Here is an 11,857-nt window from a genome sequence, read left to right as displayed (position 1 = left end):
GATATATTCCTAAAATACTGATGGTAGTCGGACGTCGGAGAGAATCGTCTCCTCATCGTTCGTCTTCTTCAAAACCCGTCCTCACCTCCGTCTTTAGGTGCAGGCATTCATTCTCCGGATGCATATTTCTAATGTGTTTCCTCCACCTTTCCACACAAGGAGAGTTGACAACCGACGTTTGTTCCCCTTTCCTTGCAGGTATTAACTTGTGAGACAGAAACAGTTCCATTCTATTACAACACATAAAGCGGCCAAATGTTTCTTTCCAGAGGCAGCGGGTTTACACAGGCTCCATAAGAGTCTAGGGGACCCATGAATATCAAAGTTCAAAATTAAAATGGGCAATTATGTGTGACGTATCGGCCTCTAAAATAAGTCTGGGGTAGTACTTCTCTAATATAAAATTATCTCCAAAAATATATATATAAATAATGGCTGTGGTTAGTACTTCTCTTAAAATTTTGTGTTTCCTAGTTTGTGAAAACCTCAGGTTTGTATCACTGGATTCAGAAGGATTTTGCAAAGTAAAGAATAAGTCACTTGTGGCTGTCCATAACCACAACCTAGGGACGCTCCCAAATATCGCTCAGTGCACCCTGGGCTTTCAAGATTGTGATGCAGAACGCCAAAATCAACGAGGAGGCTTGCAAACAACAAACATCCGTCAGAAGTATGCAGAGTAGTTCATGAGTGAACAGGGTTCATTGCCATGGCAAATGAGTAAAATATAGCTTGCGATAAGGAACAACAGTGACTAATATACTACATTGGGGTATGAACTTAGAGGTGTATTTCTGTTCATTTTTCCTGTTGCTTTCTTTCCTATAATCACCTATGTTAGCAGTATCAAGTCTCACAGGCCTATGTTTCCTTGTTAAAATTATGTAAATATCGTGAAGTAAAGGGATGGAAGAAATATATTTGTGCACTTACTATACTTGCTTTTATCTGCCTCTGATAAACTCTCGAAGTCTGGGTTGAGCTTGATACACACCTCCCTCCAGCATTCTGTTGTGTGTGTTCTGGATTTATAATCTTCAGGTGATTTGTCCCATAGAGCTGGTCTCTCTTGCATAAGGGATATCAACTGCTCTGTATCAGTATGAGCTTCCATTAGATACAAAGGGACAGTCACGCACAACCCATTACCTGAAAATTCAATCGGCTACTGAATGACTTTCCTCCGGAGAAGTGCGCGGGTCGCGGAGCTGCCCGCGACGTGTGAAGACATGCATTAGACACTATATCCCATAGCAAGGTCTAAATATACAGGTCAGACCGTTTGAATTCTTGTGCGCAGCTTCTGACGTCATTTGGCTGAGTCCATTTTCTCTTTGTGATACACTGAAGAAAACTGTGAAACGCCAAGGAAGACAGGAACTATAATATTTTATATATATATATTATATATCATATATATTATATATTCATATATATAGACAGGAACTATGATATTTTATATATATTTATATATATATTTTATATAATATTTGTCAGAATATAACTAATTGAGTGAAGCGGTGCGAGCGAAGGCGACGTCATTTTCGAACGACGGACCAGCTTCAACTGACAGCTATAGGACCCGCTAACCCCACTTTGAACAGCCAGGTGACGTTCACGGGCCCGCTGCGCCAACTCCCTCGAAATTCGGTCGGAAGTGGTTAGACCTTATATTCTTAGATCTTGTCCCATAGCAACAACGCGCGGAGGCGGGTCCGCGAGCGACCCAAGGGGCGCCCGCGCTGCATTTCGTCCGCGCGCGGACAATTGCCTGCGCCGTGTGGAAGATTACATTGAAAACATCTGTAATTAGTTTAAGCGGGTCTGCGCTAAAGCGCGGACGCGGGCATCGCCCGCGCCGTCTGAAAAAAGGCTTAATGCGCTATCAAGAGCGCATTGGTTTAAGTCACTAACTTTGTTACGGGTTAGCTGGGTTCGAATCCTCGGCTCGTCCACATTTCAATTTCCAACGAATGCCTCCATCGAGCGATTATTCAGTCTCGACTGCGATGGCATGGAATTAGAAGTGATTTGTGGTTGAATATATATATATATATATATATATATATATATATATATATATATATATATATATATATTAACAACCACAATGCATTTTAATTCTAAGCCATCAACATCGGGAGACCCAATGGAGGCCACAAGCAGAAATTGAAATGCGGTACTGTCGAAGACTCGAACTCAGCTATCGCATGACAAGTGACGCATGTGATAGCTGAGTTCGAGGCATTCGTTGTATATATATATATATATATATATATATATATGTATATACGTATATATATATATATATATATGTGTGTGTGTGTGTGTGTGTGTGTGTGTGTGTGTGTGTGTGTGTGTGTGTGTGTATGTATGAATATATATACATACATATATATATATATATATTTAATCTCAAGCATATGTATCTCAACTTGTACTTGGAAAAACTGTAATAAGCGAAACGTCGTACAAATAAAGGCGCCGTCCTCATATGGTGTTTAACTCGTCATATATGATATATATATATATATATATATATATATATATATATATATATATATATATATATATTATTGGTAACTAAACGTTTCATATTCTCATTTGTGCTTATTCACCTGTATTTGTTTTATTTGTATTCAAGCAGCTGCTTCGCCCCACTTGCCTACAGCAGGTTGCTTGGTCTGCGGCGCTGCTCGCTTCTCTACGGGCGCTTCGAGCCCTTGGGCTCCGCCCCTATTTTGTTAAAGGTTGGAAATTGTACAATAAAAATGCTTTATAATTCATTTTTTTTATTTGCTTTGATGGTCTTTGATCTTCTTCCTGATCTGAAACTCGCCGTCATCACTCAGTCTCTCAATGAACGCAACGATATTCTCCAGCTTCTCAAGTTTCTCGTGATTCTCCTCAAGTTTCTCTTGAACGTCATTTAGTTTGTCCAATACGTCTTCTTCGGACCCTGAAGACTCTTCCTCTCTTTCGGTGTTGTAGTCTGGCAGAATCATGTTGATAGCTTCTTCTTCTGTGATTCTGAAGGTGTTTTCAGGAATAGTTATTGAACTGTGTTCGACTTCCTCTTCAGCGAATGTACTTGAACCGACTACCTCTTCAGTTAATAACAATTCTCTTCGACGCCCTGTAAAGTGTACCCAGAAAATGCATCTGATAATTCCTGTGAACATACATTGCGCCGTTTTTAACGAAGTTCTTGTATCCTGAAAAGTAGCTTTGTATGAACTTCTCAGACTTCATCTGTTATCTCATCATGCGAACACTCCAATCCATCAAAATTTATGTTCATCACTATACTCATATTACAAAGGATTACAAAGGCAAAGCATGCCGACAGGAGACCTTTTGATCCATATCTAGGTCGGATGCAAAAAAAAAAAAAAAAAAAAAAAAAAAAAAAAAAAAAAAAAAAAAAAAAAATTAATAATTAAATTAAAACTATAACAATGTAAATAACAATTAAAATACATAAATAAATGCATTGGTATAGTTGAATAACAAACAAACAGGTAAATAGTAATTGATAATAAATTGACATATAACTAATAATAAATGAAAATCAGACAGACAAATTATAACAAAACAAAAACAAATAATATAACATAAATTATAATAATTACAGCATCTTACTTAGGTATTTATCTAAATGATTCTTAAAGCTTCGAACTGAACTACATTGCACTACCTGTGCAGGAAGTTTATTCCATTCATTAACTACACGGTTGGCAAAGTTGTTTCTACCTACTTCCAAATTGAATCTATTTCCGGACAGTTTGAGGCCATTGTTTCTTGTCTGATTCTCATTCAATGTGAAAATTTGGTCACTTTTGATGTTGTCAATTCCCTTTAACCACATCTTAAAGACCTGTATCAAGTCACCTCTGAGTCTACGCTTTTTTAGGGAAAACAGATTCATGTGCTTAAGTCGATTTTCGTATGATTTATTTTTGATATTTGGAATCAGTTTTGTGGCTCGCCGTTGTACTTTTTCCAGTCTGTCAATGTCTTTAATGAGATTCGGTGACCATACGGAAACAGCATGTCTTCCTCTAATTTAGCTTTGAAACCTATCACCCTCCTGTGAAACTCACGCACAGAAGCCTTCACATTGAACGCCTTGACGTTGCTATACAGGTTAGGATATAACGCTCTGTGCTCATTCCTCAATTTAGACGCTAACGCCTTGTTCTCTTGGAACTCCTTCTTAGATACACACTTGGTAGACGTGAGCCACTTCCACATGTACCTCTGTCTACACCTTTTATTGGCGGCTTTTTTCTGGCATAGTCTTTATGTTGGCGATGAAACAACATTTTCCCCCTGGAATCACCCACTATCCCCAAAAGTAAGCTTACCAATAGGTTACTTTTTTTCTGTCCGGCGTAAAGCCGGACGTCTGGCTTTGTGTATTCTATCCCAAAACAGGAGATATTTTCTATCAGTTTGGTACACTCCTTTCACTGCATTCCACACCACATTTACTTGTTTAATGGCAGGTACAGTTCTTGCAATCGTTCCTTCTATAGATTTGTCTGCTAAACTGGGGACCAATTTGATTGTTGATCTCTGTATGATTTCGATCTTATATATATCCTCTATCGCACCGGAGTATTTAGTGCATAGTCATGTGCAGTCAGTATCTTAGGGACTTTAGTAACCCCATTATGGTCAAGATTCACGTAGCATTATTTTATGTTCGGAGGCAGATCTCTCCATTTATAAAGGAATGCTGAACCAATTTTCAACATTCACTTTGTCTCGTTTATATTTTTCTTAATATGCTTATCCGATGTCATGTCCTTGCTGCTGATTATTATCACTCCAAGATCTTTCTCCGAGTTTACTTTTTTGACCTCTTCTTCACAAATTTTGTAATTTTTCGATATTCTGTTTTTACTTTTTCCAAATTCCAGTATACTACATTTCTTTATATCAAATTTTATTTACCAATTTTGAGTCCATTTCTAGATCTTGTCTAAGTCTTGTTGTAATGAGTTGCAGTCTTCCTCCGTTTTTACTTTCTTTAGTATTTTTGCGTCATCTGCAAAGAAATTCATGTGACACTCTACTCCTTCATCCATGTCATTTATGTATATGGCAAATATGATCGGGGCCAGTACTTATCCCTGCGGGACACCGCTTATCACTTCTACTCAGTATAAGAATTTGCCTCTACTACTGTCATTTTCCTCCCAGTCAGGAAGTCTTTCATCTATTCAAATAATTTTCCTCTGATGCCACCTATTGACTCTATCTTATTAGTTTTTTGTGTGGTACCTTATCAAATGCCTTTTGTGTGTGTGTGTGCGTGTTTGTGTGTGTGTGTGTGTATACACACACGGCCCGGCCCGGTGGCGGTGTGGTACCTTATCAAATGCCTTTTTTGTGTGGTACCTTATCAAATGCCTTTTGTGTGTGTGTGTGTGTGTGTGTGTGTATACACACGGCCCGGCCCGGTGGCGGATTGGTAAGGCACTGGCCTCACAAGCCGGAGAACCGGGGTTCGATTCCCCGGCCGGGTGGAGACAAGTTGGGTTTGTCTCCTTTCACGTGTAGCCCCTGTTCACCTAGCAGCGAGTAGGTACGGGACGTTAGTCAAGGAGTTGTGACCTTGCATTCCCGGTGTGTGGAGTGTGAGTGGTCTCAGACCTACCCAGAGATCTGCTAATAATGAGCTCTGAGCTCACTGCCGTAGGGTGGTGTCTGGCTGTCTCGAAAAGAGGCTGCAGCAGATCCGAGGTGAATACACACACACACACACACACATATATATATATATATATATATATATATATATATATATATATATATATACAAACCCTTGGCTTCGCCAGTCCGGCTGCGCCGGGGGCTTGGCCTGCGGGCGCACCTCGCTTCGCTCACGGGGGGCTACGCCCCACCTTCAAACAAAGGCTATAAAATAAACAACTGTAAATTATTTACCTCTTTTATTTTCGTCATTTTTGTTTTTTAGAAGAATATTTTTATTTAGACTTACGCCCACGTGTTTTTAGTCTATATTTTGGATGAGTCCCGTAGATCCGCTCGAGTCCTCAAGATCCGCTCGAGTCCTAAAGATCCGCTCGAGCCCTCAAGATCCGCTCGAGTCCCAAAGATCCGCTCGAGCCCTCAAGATCCGCTCGAGTCCCAAAGATCCGCTCGAGTCCTCTAGATCCGCTCGAGTCTCAAAGATCCGCTCGAGTCCTCTAGATCCACTCGAGTCCCGCGACCGCGTATATGCGATTTATACCCTTACAGGGATGGCCCGTGTCACGGGGTCCGTCATTGTAATCTTTTTGCCGGATCCCCGTTCAAATCGGTTAGGGACGTCGTGACATTGAAACATTTTGGAGAATTTTATTTTTTCGTCCCGCTCTCAGCCAATCAACCGTCTCCGTTGCCGTGACGTCACCGCTCTCGGCCAATCAGTTGTCTCCGTTGCCGTGACGTCATCACTCTCTCAGCCAATCAGCGAGTTGAAACTCACCCAGGAATTTCCAAAGAATATTTTTAGGACAAAGTGTCACCGTAATACCACCTTTCCCCGACGTCCACAGCGTTTTTTAGAAGAATATTTTTATTTAGAAGAAGAAGAAGAAGAAGAAGAAGCAGAAGAAGAAGAAGAAGAAGAAGAAGAGGAAGAAGAAGAAGAAGAACGCGAAGAAGAAGAACGCAAAGAAGAAGAAGAAGAAGAAGAAGAAGAACGCAAAGAAGAAGAAGAAGAAGAAGAACGCGAAGAAGAAGAAGAAGAAGAACACGAAGAAGAAGAACGCGAAGAAGAAGAAGAACGAGAAGAAGAAGAAGAAGAAGAAGAAGAAGAAGAAGAAGAAGAAGAAGAAGAAGAAGAAGAAGAAGAAGAAGAAGAAGAAGGAGAGGAAGAGGAAGAAGAAGAAGAAGAAGAAGAAGAAGAAGAAGAAGAAAAAGAAGAAGAAGACGAAGAAGAAGAAGAAGAAGAAGAAGAAGAAGAAGAAGAAGAAGAAGAAGAAGAAGAAGAAGACGAAGAAGAAGAAGAACGCGAAGACGAAGAAGAAGAACGCGAAGACGAAGAAGAACGCGAAGAAGAAGAACGCGAAGAAGAGGAGGAAGAAGAAGAAGAAGAACGCGAAGAAGAAAAAAAACGCGAAGAAGAAAAAGAACGCGAAGAAGAAGAAGAACGCGAAGAAGAACGCGAAGAAGAAGAACGCGAAGAAGAACGCGTAGAAGAAGAAGAACGCGAAGAAGAAGAACGCGAAGAAGAAGAAGAAGAAGAAGAAGAAGAAGAAGAAGAAGAACGCGAAGAAGAAGAAGAAGAAGAAGAGGAAGAATAACCACCTGACCCCGACTTACCCAAGCGCTTTTTCAAGAATATTTTTAGGACAAAATGTCACCGAAATACCACCAGTCCCCAACTTCCACATCGTTTTTTAGAAGAATATATAAAGATGTATATATATATATATATAAATATAGATATATATACAGTATATATATATATGCATGCACTTATACTTGTATATACATATATGTTATACATTCATCGTTTGATGTTAGCATACCTGTTTGTAGCAATTATATATTATCTTTGTCATTTTTTTTTTCAAAAACAAACACCTTTTTTATGACAGGCCATTGTATAAATATAGTAAACTATCTATGATTTCGTGGATCTCAATCCTTCAAGATACTACTCACGTTGGGGCCCACCCCTCACTTCATCAATGACCTCGGTCTGGTTAGACTGTTCTTTTTAGCTGCATAGAATTGCCGTACATGCAATCTGTGAATACCCTCGGCGTGTTGAAGGAGTTAATTACATTTGCGGAAATAGAATTGAAACCACAACTCTCGTAATCTAATCACATCGGAGACATGGGTACAGGATCCGATCCCATGACATCAAAGTTCACTTCCAGTCTGGAAAAAGTTGTCCCGATATTAGAAAAAAAAGTAATAATAATAATAAATAAATTATAAATAGATAAAATCAAAATAAAATTAGATAAAATATGAAGTTTAAATCTCAACCCCAATCGAGTCACTTTTGAGTTCTTCATACACAGAATAAATCCATACTAGAATAATTTCTAAGATAAACTTAAATTTTTTATTCACAATGGCGACATTAAATGCAATTACTCTTCCCCACAGTATGCATGTATATATGCAGATGCAAATACATATACAGTATATATATATTATATATATATATATATATATATATATATATATATTGCAGAAACCACAGAGAAATTAAAGTCGGAATACTGAACGTTTTCGTCTATTACATCCTCAGAGTACAAGAAAGAAAAAATAGAACACAATATATATATATATATATATATATATATATATACATATACATATATATATGCATATACAAATACATCTACAGTATATATATATATATATATATGTGTGTGTGTGTGTGTGTGTGTGTGTGTGTGTGTGTGTGTGTGTGTGTGTGTGTGTGTGTGTGTGTGTGTGTGTGTGTGTGTGTGTGTATGTGTGTGTGAGGCTCGATAGGACAGCTAGAAGACTGGACGAGATGTAGTTTGTGCGCTGGTCGGTCTGGTCGGTACTGTTCTGTCCATCTCGGCGAAACGCCGACCTTTTAAAGGAGGCTGGCGGGAACGTGAGGAGCTTTCCAAGTTCCTGATTGGCTGACCGCTGGCTGGCAGGGACACCCTTGCGAACTACGCTTGCCAACTACAGGAACTTGGAAGATTTCTTTGATTAGTGTGTGACGGGTCGTAGGATGCATCACGTCACTACACCACTCCCCCCGCTCTTCAAAAGCGGGCGTCGAGGAGGATTGGGAGCGACGCGCGCGACGTATTTGAACCTGTCTGGCCTTCGGATCAATCGCCCCGAACGAGTGGTCATGCCGTCAGGGGGCATGTCTGGCGAAGAGGGCCTTGATGGAGGGGGACCCGAGTGCAGGGTGGTGTTGTCGAGGTCGGAGGCCTGGCGATGGGAGGTCGGTTGAGTATGGAGCTGTGGAGACATAAGGTTGGGTGAGAATTGTTGCGTCGCATGGTAGAGCGGGGGCGTGGGGTGGGGAGGATCTTGGGGGGGGGGTGCCGGGAACAGTTGTAGAAGGGTGTGGTTGTGGGATAGGAGAAGGATAAGGGTTCGCCGTCGCGTACGCGTGATCTGTGTGAGTTTGGGGGGGGGCTGCTGCAGATGCTGTGGTGGTGGGGAGTTAGGGGCAGGAGGGGAGTATTGGTTTGGAGGGGAGAGTTTTTCGGGGGGTGGGGAGTGACTTGGTTCGGTGGTGAGGATGGGGTTAGGACCATGTTGTAAGAGGTATTGTAGTGGCCCTGGAGTTTTGGTAGGGGGAGTGGTGGGGAGGTGGGCCGGCTTGAGCCTGTCGATGGAGACGCGATCCGGTTTGGCATCTCGGTTGATCATGAAGTGTTTTGTTGATCTGGTGAGGACTCGGAAGGGGCCATCGTATGGGCGTTGAAGAGGAGTTCGTTTGGAGTCTCGCCTGAGGAAGACGTAGTCACTTGTAGACAGGGCCGGGGGAAGGTGCTCCGGTTGAAGTTGTGGTGGGCGAGGGGGGGGGGTTGGACGGGTGTTGGCGAATGTCTCCTTGATAAGTTGGAGGAGCGCGTGACGGTCAGGATCGCCGACGGCAGGCGTGGTAATTTCCCCAGGGAGGCGAAGGTTCTCAGCGTAAAGTAGCTGAGATGGGGAACTGTCGTTGTCGACCTTTGGTGTGACGCGGATCGTGAGAAGCACCAGGGGAAGGGCGTCGACCCAGTCGCATGAAGGTTGTGCCTTAAGCGACTCCTTCAGTTGGCGGTGGAACCGTTCCACGAGTCCATTGGCTTGGGGGTGGTGAGCGGTAGTCCGGTTACGTTTGGTGCCAAGGAACCTGAGGAGGCTGGACCATAGGTCAGATTCGAACTGAGTGCCCCTATCGGTGACAATGATGTGAGGTGCGCCGAATCTGGATACCCAACCGGAGAGGAAAGCACGGGCGGTCGTCTCGGCGGATATATCCGGAAGGGGGATCGCTTCTGGCCACCTGGTGTACCTGTCGATACACGTAAGGAGGTAACGCATGCCACGAGAAGGCGGAAGGGGGCCCACAATGTCCACATGGACTGACTGGAAACGTGCCGTGGGTGTAGGAAAACGCTGGAGTGGTGCGTGGACGTGTCGCGTAACCTTGGCCGTCTGGCAGGGGAGGCAGGTCCGGGTCCATTGTCTGACATCCTTGTTGATGCCTGGCCAGACGACTCGATCCGTGATGAGGCGTTGTGTCGCGGATGCCCGGATGACTATGGTCATGAAAGGAGGAGAAGACGTCCTTACGGTGGTAGGCGGGGATGTACGGACGGGGTTTGCCTGTGGAGACGTCACACCACAATGGTACGGGGTTGTTAGGAAGCTGTCTTAGCTGTAAGGATGAGGTGTCGTGCATACGTAGGAGGCGGAGTTCACTGTCGTTATTCTGAGATGCGGCGATGGGTGAGTAGTCTATGTTGTGGTCAGGGAGGATGCTGGAGGTGATTCTAGACAAGGCGTCGGCCACCTGGTTATCCTCTCCCTTGATATACTCAATTCGAGTATCAAATTGGGAGAGGAATGACAGCTGCCGGGAGACTCTTGGGGAGTGATGGTCGGAGACCCTGTATAGGGCATGGGCGAGTGGCTTGTGGTCTGTAAGGATGACGAAAGGCCGGCCTTCAAGGGAGTAAAGGAAGTGCTTGACGGCCAAGACTATGGCTAGCAGTTCCCTGTCAAAGGCGCTGTAGCGAATTTGAGGAGTGTCCAGACGTTTGGAGAAAAAGGCGATAGGCTGGAGCTGGCCGTTGATCTTCTGTTAGAGGACGGCGCCAATTGCTGAGGAGGAGGCATCGGTGGTAAGGAATGTGGGGGCGTGAGCTACCGGGTAGGACAAGCGGGCGGCCTCAGCGATTGCCGCCTTGACTTGCCCGAATGCTTGGGTCGCTTCGGAAGACCACTTCACAGGTTTGACCGACCGCTTGGAATGGTTCTTGGTGAGGTCGTTCAAGGGAGCGAGTTTTGCAGCTGCGTCGGGGACGAATCTATGGTAATAATTGACGATTCCTAGGAATCGTCGGAGCATTTTGATGGATGTTGGCTGTGGAAGTCTTTTATGGTGTCGATTTTTTTAGGGAGAGGATACAGGCCTGCCGTTGAGATACGGTGTCCGAGGAAGTCGAGAGATGAAACTCCGAGGAGACACTTGGACGGGTGTACCCGGAGGCCATAATCTTGGAGGCGACGGAAGAGGAGGCAGAGGTGTTGGCGGTGCTGGTCGTGAGTATCGGAGGCTACGAGGATGTCGTCGATGTAAACGGTGATGAAGTCGAAGTCTCTCAGGGCATGGTCTATGAATCTCTGGAACGTGTGGGCGGCATTCCGGAGGCCAAAGGCCATCATCTTCCATTCGAAGAGGCCGAACGGAGTGGCTATGGCTGTCTTCTGGACAGCTGATGAAACGCCCTGACCAGGTCGATCTTAGAGAAGACCTGTTTCCCGTGAAGCTTGAAGTGGAAGTCCTGAGCGTGAGGAATGGGGTAGCGGTCGGGCTTCGTGATGCGGTTAAGTTGACGGTAGTCACCGCAAGCCCGCCATTGGTTGGGCGGTGGGGGTGGCTTGGGAACCATGTGGAGTGGTGATGCCCAAACACTCTCCGATGGTTGGATGATGTCCTGGTCTAGGAGTTCTTGGAACTCCTGTTTGACAGCGGCCAACTTTTCTGGGGAAAGTCGTCGAGGCTTGCTGTATACTGGCGGTCCAGATGTCTGGATGTGGTGCATGATGTTGTGAGGGGTGGTGGTGGTGTTGGTCTTATCTGGCGATGTTAGCTGGGGAAACTCCTGCAGGA

Source organism: Oratosquilla oratoria, chromosome 29 (genome assembly GCF_046742065.1).
Source record: "Oratosquilla oratoria isolate Oo_2021 chromosome 29, ASM4674206v1, whole genome shotgun sequence".
Lineage (NCBI taxonomy): Eukaryota > Metazoa > Arthropoda > Malacostraca > Stomatopoda > Squillidae > Oratosquilla > Oratosquilla oratoria.
Note: the sequence above shows the minus strand (reverse complement) of the source record.